Source organism: Oratosquilla oratoria, chromosome 8, assembly GCF_046742065.1.
Source record: "Oratosquilla oratoria isolate Oo_2021 chromosome 8, ASM4674206v1, whole genome shotgun sequence".
NCBI lineage: Eukaryota > Metazoa > Arthropoda > Malacostraca > Stomatopoda > Squillidae > Oratosquilla > Oratosquilla oratoria.
The window spans coordinates 31,503,854-31,512,137 of NC_134784.1; positions in this window are offsets into that span (position 1 = coordinate 31,503,854).

Consider the following 8,284-nt stretch of genomic DNA (forward strand, 5'->3'; position numbering starts at 1 on the left):
GAAGGAGACTGCAAGAGACCATAAGGTCTACACTAGGTAGTTCCATGTCCATTACCACTTGTCATCTCCATCCATAAAGTTGTCTTACCGTTTCTTAAAACAACCTATAGTTTCAGCGCTCACTATATGGTTACTAAGTCTATTCCATTCGTTGACCACACTATTAGTAAACCAGTTCTTGCTTATTCCCTTCTTAAATCTAAAATTGTCCAATTTAAACCTATTACTACGAGCTCTATCCTGTTGTATTAATATGATTACCTTGTTTGTATCACCCTTGTTAATGCCTTTGATCCACTTGAACACCTCCATTAGATTACCCCGCACTATGCTTCTTTCCAGAGTGTAAGTAGATGCCTAAGCCTCTCTTCGAAAGGTTAATTTCTGAGCCCATGTATCCTTTTGGTCATTATCCTCTGTACTGTTTCTAGTAAATTCATGTCCATTCTATAAGACGGAGACAAAAACTGTACCGTATAGCCAAGGATGGGCCTAACTCTAGATAGAATTTGATAATTAGCTCTGCACTTTTATTCGTAACTGCCTAGTAATGAAACCTAATGCTCTGTTAGCTTTATGCCTGGCGCTAATGCACTGTTTCCTGGATTTAAGGTCAGGACTCATTAGAACTCCAAAGTCTCTCTCGCATTCAGTTTTCTCTAAAAATGTGTTATCCAAACCATATCTGTTTTTGGGGTTGTGTAGCCCTACGTTTAATAATCTGCACTTTAAGATATTGAAGTCCATTTGCCATTTCGCCGACCATGTGAACAATTTGTTAAGATCATCCTTTAGAATCTCGGCGTCGTCTCCTGACGTAATTAGGCGTCCTATTTTAGTGTCGTCCGTAAATTTACTAACATCACTATCCCATTGTCCAAGTCGTTTATGTGCATAATGAACAATAAGGGACTCAAAACCGAGCCCTGGGAAACTCCACTAGAAACACTCCCTCATTTGGATTTTAAACCGTTTATTGTGACCTGTTGTTTTCTGCCACTGATCCAAGCTCTAATCCATTCTAACACTTTCCTTCTTATGCCATGTTCTTTGATTTTATTAGTAGTCTCTGGTGGGGCACCTTGTCGAACGCTTTGCTAAAGTCAAGGTAAATAACATCGTAACTATCATTGTTATCTGACGCCTTATATATTTTAGTGTAAAAGGATAGAAGATTAGTTACACATGACTTACCCTTGGAGAAACCATTTCCGTGAGAACATCTCAACAATGTGTCTAACATTCATATTTTAGGTCTAACTTCTCTTAGTTCATCATTCAGCTTCTCGCTATATGACGCAAAAGCAATGTGACGTTTGGAAATTTGAAACGCAAAAGATCGTCCCCGAAGTCGTTTCTACTCAAACGAAGTAGCAAAAGCAAGTAGCATGCTAGCGAGAAATGCTTAATGTGTCGCCATCTTTACTCAATGACAGCTCATCCCGTTAATCGAAATATTTTCCCTGTTTCAGAAGTAGGCAAGAACTGGTTTACCAACAGAAAGGTTAACGAATGGAATAGACTTGGTAACCATGTTGTAAGCACCGAAACTATTGGTTGTTGAGATGATTAGATAACTTTATGGATGAGGATGACAGGCGGTAATTGACATGGAACTGCCTAGTTTAGGCCTAATGGTGTCTTACAGTCTCCCCTATTCTTATGTTCCACGTCTTCCTTCAGTACATCCTCTTAAGGGGATTGGATTTTAAGAAATGGGAATTGAATTCTTTTTTAATGGGGGTATGATCCCTCTTAATAGGGTTGGATTTCTCTTAAAGGACCCCAATCCTCTTAAAAGAATCTAACCACCTTAAGAGGGATCTAATCCCCTTTAAGAAGGGTTCAACCTCATCAGAAAGAATCCAAACCCCTTTACTCCTTTGCTACCAAATTTGCAGCCAAGGAGGTGAATGAAATGGTGAGAGAATGATCAGAATACGGGAAATGTTTCGCTCACTACTAAGTGTTTATGTCTTACAAGTGTGTCTACCCTCTCTTTATCCTTCTCTCCACTTCGCTTTCTCTGCATTCTACACTCTTCCTGTTGCATCAAACCTTCTCCCATCAAATTTTCTCTTATTCCCTTTTTAATCCACGCAACCTTCTCCTCCTCCTCCTCCTCTTCTTCTTTTTCTTCATCTTTTCTTTCTTCTTCTTCTTCTTTTTTTTCTTCTCGTTCTTCTTCTTCTTCATTTTGTTCCTGTTCTTCTTCCTCTTCATCATCATCATCACATCATTACCACCACCATCATCATCATCTTCTTCTTCTTCCTCCTCCTCTTTATGATGTCTTCATTCCCCCTTTTTTTCTCACCTCCTTGCCTCTTACTCCTTCGTAACATCATTTGGGCTTTCGTTCGCATCCCGATTTTTTCTGTCAAGCCTAATCTCTCTTGCTTCAATGTCGCCTTCAATCTCTGGGTCTGCCAGTGACTTCTTCTGTCCGGTGGCTTGCCCTCGAAGGAATAAAGACCTCTGAGGCGTCTCCAAAGCGCGCCATTGTACCGTAGAGGGACGAGTGAGATGGCCCTGACCCTATCAGCAGGGGGTCCCGTCCTCCGGTGAATAGACTCTTAGGGAGGAAAGGGCCGACATCGCGTCCATCACATGCCTCTGACCCCCTTCTGCCTTTAAGACTCCATTAAGAGAGAAGGTTTTTCTGTCCAACGACGATCTAGAGGGTGACATGGAGAACTTGTATTCGCCTCTCTTGGTGCCTAGTTCTCTCTCTCTCTCTCTCTCTCTCTCTCTCTCTCTCTCTCTCTCTCTCTCTCTCTCTTTTTTTTTAACCTCCACCTCCTCCTCTTCCTCTACTTAGCGCCTTCAGTGCCAAGAAATGGAGGTGATATGGTTTGGGTCAAAGGGGTGATACGCCGATCTTGTATTCAGCCGCCTTGTTGCCTTGTCCTCTTCTTCCTCCGTTCTCTTTTCCCTCCTCCTCCTCCTCCCCCTCCTCCTCCTCTTAGCGCCTTCAGTGCCTGATATGTGAGTCAGACCAAGGAGAAATAGAGGTGCTATGGTTCGGGTCAAGAGGGTGACATGCCGATCTTGGTGCCTCATCTTCTTCTACCTCCTCCTCCTCCTCCTCCTCCTCTTCATAATGCCTTGGTGCCTCGTCATCTTCTACCTCCTCCTTCTCCTTCTTCTACTCCTCCTCCTCTTCTTAGCGTCATGTTGCCTCCTCCTCTTCATCCTCTTCTTAGCGCCTTGGTGCCTCGTCCTCGATAAATTCCTCCTCCTCCTCCTCCTCCTCTTCATAGCGTCTTGATGCCTTGTACTCCACATTCTATCTCACTCCACCCTATCCCCTCCATACACGCTACCACACTCCACTCCACCCTACTCCACCCCACTCCACACCACCTCAATCCACCCTACTCCACCTCACTCCACCTTACTCCACCCCGTGGAAATTGGGAACGAGGGAACTAACTTCGGGAGGAGAAATTTTGCCCGACGTCGCCCCGGGGGTGGGGGGGGGGGAGGAAGAGATGGGGTAAATTAGGGGGAGGGGAGGGGGTGGAGGAGAGGATGATGAAGGAAGCTGAAGCAAGAAGGTCGGAGTAAGAAGAAGAGGAGGAGGAGGAGGAAGAGGAGGAGGAGAAAGAGGAGGAGGAGGAGGAAGAGAAAGAGGAGGAGGAGGAGAAAGAGGAGGAGGAGGAGAAAGAGGAGGAGGAAGAGGAGGAGGAGAAAGAGGAGGAGGAGGTGGAGGAGGAAGAGGGGTGACGAAGGAAGCTGAAGCAAGGGGATTGCTATAAGAGGAAGAGGATAAGGAAGAGGAAGAGGAGAATGAAGAAGAGGAGGAGAAGGAGGAGGAGAAGGAGGAGGAGAAGGAGGAGGAGAAGGAGGAGGAGGAAGAGGAGGAGGTGAAGGAGTAGGAGGAGGTTGAGGAGAAGGGGAGAAGGAGGAGGAGGTGAAGGAAATGGAGAAGTAGAAGCAGGGGCTATGGGAGGGAGAGGAGGAGGGGGAGGAGGAGTAGAAGCAGGAGGAGGAAGAAGAGGAAGAGGAGGAGTAATAGTAGGAGAGGAAGGTGGAGGAGGAGGAGGAGGAGGAGGAGGAGGAGGAGGAGGAGGAGGAGGAGGAGGAGGAGGAGGAGGAGGAGGAGGAGGAGGAGGAATGGGAAGATACGTCGAGGTGGACAAAATCTCAATTTCGAACCAAAGGCAAAGGAACAGAAAACGGGACGTTTCAAACGCAAAGACTTGCATTGAATTAGAGGAATCGTAGACACTACAATCTCGTATCATTTATTAATGAGGGTTTAACCCCAATCATAAAATAATACTGCGTGCCTCTGGTCCTTAGGGGTGGAACCGACGCCAGGAGGCGCTGAGTAACTGCGGCCGAAGCCGTCACCTTTACCCTATTATTCGCTTTGGGGACTGTTGGGGCGGGTAAAACACAGTGAACGCTGAATCTGAGAGGAGCGCGGGATTCGAACCCACAACTAAGCCAATGCGAGAGCAGCACGCTCCCGATGACGCTACGAACACACTAAAGTCACTAAAATCTTGACTAAATAAAACTTATGTTGTCAGAGGCCATAAGGCCTACACTAGACAGTTCCATGTCCCTTACCACCTATCATTCCTATCCATAAAGTTGTCTAACCGTTTCTTAAAACAACCGATAGTTTCAGCGCTCACTACTACGTGGTGGCTAAGTCTATTCCATTCATTAACCACTCTATTGGTAAACCAGTTCTTGCCTATTTCCTTCTTGAATCTATATTTCTCCAACTTAAATCCATTACTGCGAGTCCTGCCCTGTTGTCTTAATATGATAGCCTTGTCTGCACCACCCTTGTTAAAGCCCTTGACCCATTTGAACACCTTTATTGAGTCAGTGTGGAGAGTCTGAGCAAACATGATATTTGATGGAATCTGCTGGACCTTCGACCCCATCCGGTCTCGCCAGATGTTCAGGAAAAATACACAAAGAAAAGATTCATTGAAGAAAAGGTCAGAGGTCACACGTGCGTAGCGGAGGCAGGCAAAGCTGTGCTCAGGATATCCTGTATGAAGATCAGATAAGAGGTGTCGAGATAAAACTAATCTGCATTATATTTTTTTTTTTTCCATTTCCGGTCTAGCGAGGGAGCTACTTGGATGTTAGGGTTTTTCTACTTTGATGTTTCTACAAGGTTTTATGAGAATCTATCGATATTAAATCTCACGTGGAAAAGTAGAAGAAATAGAAGAAGAAAAAGGAGAACAACAACAAATATACGAAAAAGAAAGCGAAGAAAAGAAGAAGAACGAGAAGAAAAAGAAGACAAGGAAAAAGAAAAAAAAACAAGAAGATAAAAAAGAAAAAGGAGAAAAAAGAAAAAGAAGAAGAAAAAGAAGAAGAAGAAGAAGAAGAAGAAGAAGAAGAAGAGGAGGAGGAAGAAGAAAAAGAAGAAGAAAGAAAAGAAGAAGAAAGAGAAGAAAAAGAACAAGAAACAGAGAAAGAAAAAATAAGAGAAAAAAGAAGAGGAGGAAGAAGAAGAAGAAGAAGAAGACAAAACAGAAGAAGAAAAGAAGAAGAAAGAGAAGACAAAAAAAACAAGAAACAGAGAAAGAAAAAAAGAAGAAGAACGAAAAGAAAATTAAAAGAAGAAGAAGAAGAAGAAGAAAAGAATATGGAGAACATTTTCTTAAGTTTTACACTGCTCCGCGCGTCACCGCCCAAACCACCCAGAGAGGCGGCAATTATCGCACGGGATAATAGCATTGTAACGCAGACACTCTGCGTAACATATCTCTGTAACGTAATCATTATGCGTGACGCGTCACCGGAATCACTCTACGTTTTGTATTCGTGTCTTATCAGTATGGGTCAGATGAGTAATTTCTAATATGTCCACTGCCCATTTTTGTCACGCACAAACAATTCGCTTAGAGTTCCGTGTAGATGACATTTGTAAGCCAGCGATCATGCAACTAATCATTCAGCATAAAAAAAACACGAAAAGATGTACATAAAACACGCGCTACAGTGTCGTCAGGGCTATATTTCAAAGAAGACACGTAAAAAAGAGGAAGAGGTTATCAGGTCAACATGAACTAACTCGCATATAACAAATGTGATAATGATTGCATTGCTGTAAACTGTCTGGTGCTTGCGTGCGTACAGCTTGGCAGACCAACATGCTTCATCACTTGATTGCGTTTATGTACATACATTCAAGCAATCATATGTGTGCCTGTGGCAAGGGTGGGCAACCTCTGGCACGCGTGCAAATCTTGGCACACTAACGAATTTTTGTCCGGGCTCGCAAAACTCAGAGCTGGCCTTAAAACAACCAGTAAATCCCCAACTTCTTTTTCCATGGCCATTGGTAAGCTCATATGCTGCGCTGGGCGACGGATTGGAGCCCTAATAGGAGGTGAAGGGTGGGGGAGAGATACTCATATATAGGCCTATCATTCTACTTCGTTGGAACGCAAGAATTTTTTTATACAAAATATTCTGCAGATGTTGGCACCCACACCTAACAAGGTTACCCACCCTTGGGCTATGATCTTTGGCATTCTGCCGTATTCACCTCAGGAGCAAATAAGTTCATATTACAAGTCATTAGAGCATTTTTCCTCCATAAGAACATAAGAATTAAGGCCCACAGAGGCAGTTTCACGTCTATAACCATCTGCCATCCCCATCCATAAAGTTGTCTAACTTCTTAAAACAACCGATAGTTTCAGCGCTCATTACATGGTCACTAAGTCTATTCCACTCTATTATCAAACCAGTTCTTGTCAATTTCCTCTTTAAATCTAAATTTGTTCAATTCAATATCCGTTACTTGATATCAAAGTAAAATGAAGATGAAGCTCACAACTTCGGGACAACGATCCATACTTAATGATGTAAGTGTACTTATCACATGCTTTCTCAATCTAATGCCCGAGACGCAACACACCACCTATGTCTCACAGGAAGCTGATTTTGCCTAATCTATACCTGTTATGTTTATCTGTATTTATCTAAAAGGTGATTTGGGTACACACACACACACACACACACACACACACACACACACACACACACACACACACACACACACACACACACACACACACACATATCTATATATATATATATATATACATATATGTATATATACATATTTATATACATATATATATATATATATATATATATATATATATATATATATATATATAAGCATGCAAATAATATCCAGGTATATACATGCTCGTACATACATGGCAAAACGTTCCAAAGCACCTGTGGCACAGAGCAAGACGGAAAATATGAAAACAAAGTAAACTCAAATAAGATGGTTTTTTTTTTTATTATTATTATTATTATTACTTACTGTACCGCATGCGATGCAGATTGGAACGACAAGGGACGACGCTCGACGACGCGTCCCTGGGGACGACGGAGAAGACGTCGACGCAATGTCGTCCGTAGCCGCATTGGCCGTTGACAGAGAGAAGGGGATTGAGAAAAGGAACCTCGGGGAACAGAATAGGTGCTATAATAGGAAAAATAACCAAAGTCATGATTGGAAAGAAGAGTAAAGAGAAGAGAGAGAGAGAGAGAGAGAGAGAGAGAGAGAGAGAGAGAGAGAGAGAGAGAGAGAGAGAGAGAGAGAGAGAGAGGTGATTATTTCGAGAAAAGAACGGTCTTTGGGAGGTCAACAAGATGGGGTTAAGGGTGTGCGAGGTGCAAATGTTTGAACTGCACAAGGGAGCAAAGAAAAAAGTGGACTGGATAGTCAGGAAGAGATATGAAGAAAAAAAAGAAGAAGAAGGAGAGGATACAAAGAGGAGGGAGTGAAAGGAAGAGTAGGAGGAGGCAGTGATAGGAAGAGTAGAAGTACGTCCGGTGGTGGAGGAGATAGGAGGTAGGTGAGGGAGAAGACCTGACTGGCCGGACCGAAGCGGGGGTATAACGACTGCTGAGCACGCCAACCAACCTGTGAAGTGAAAAAGAAAAAATGATCTTAACACTTGTAATTTGCACAAATAAACAACACCAAGTGAAAAAATGCGATTACGTTCGTTGTCTGTAATGAAATAGGTTGCAGAGCTGGAAACCCTATAAATATTTTTGAATTACGTGTGTGTTTGTACAAAGGCACAGGGAGAAAGACTCAGGAACTGATATATATACACAGTTACTCACCAAACAAAAGGACAGCATGAATAATACTTATGTAAATACACACACATACTCACACACGCGCGAACTGACACACAGGTATATATATATATATATATATATATATATATATATATATATATATATATATACACACATACATATA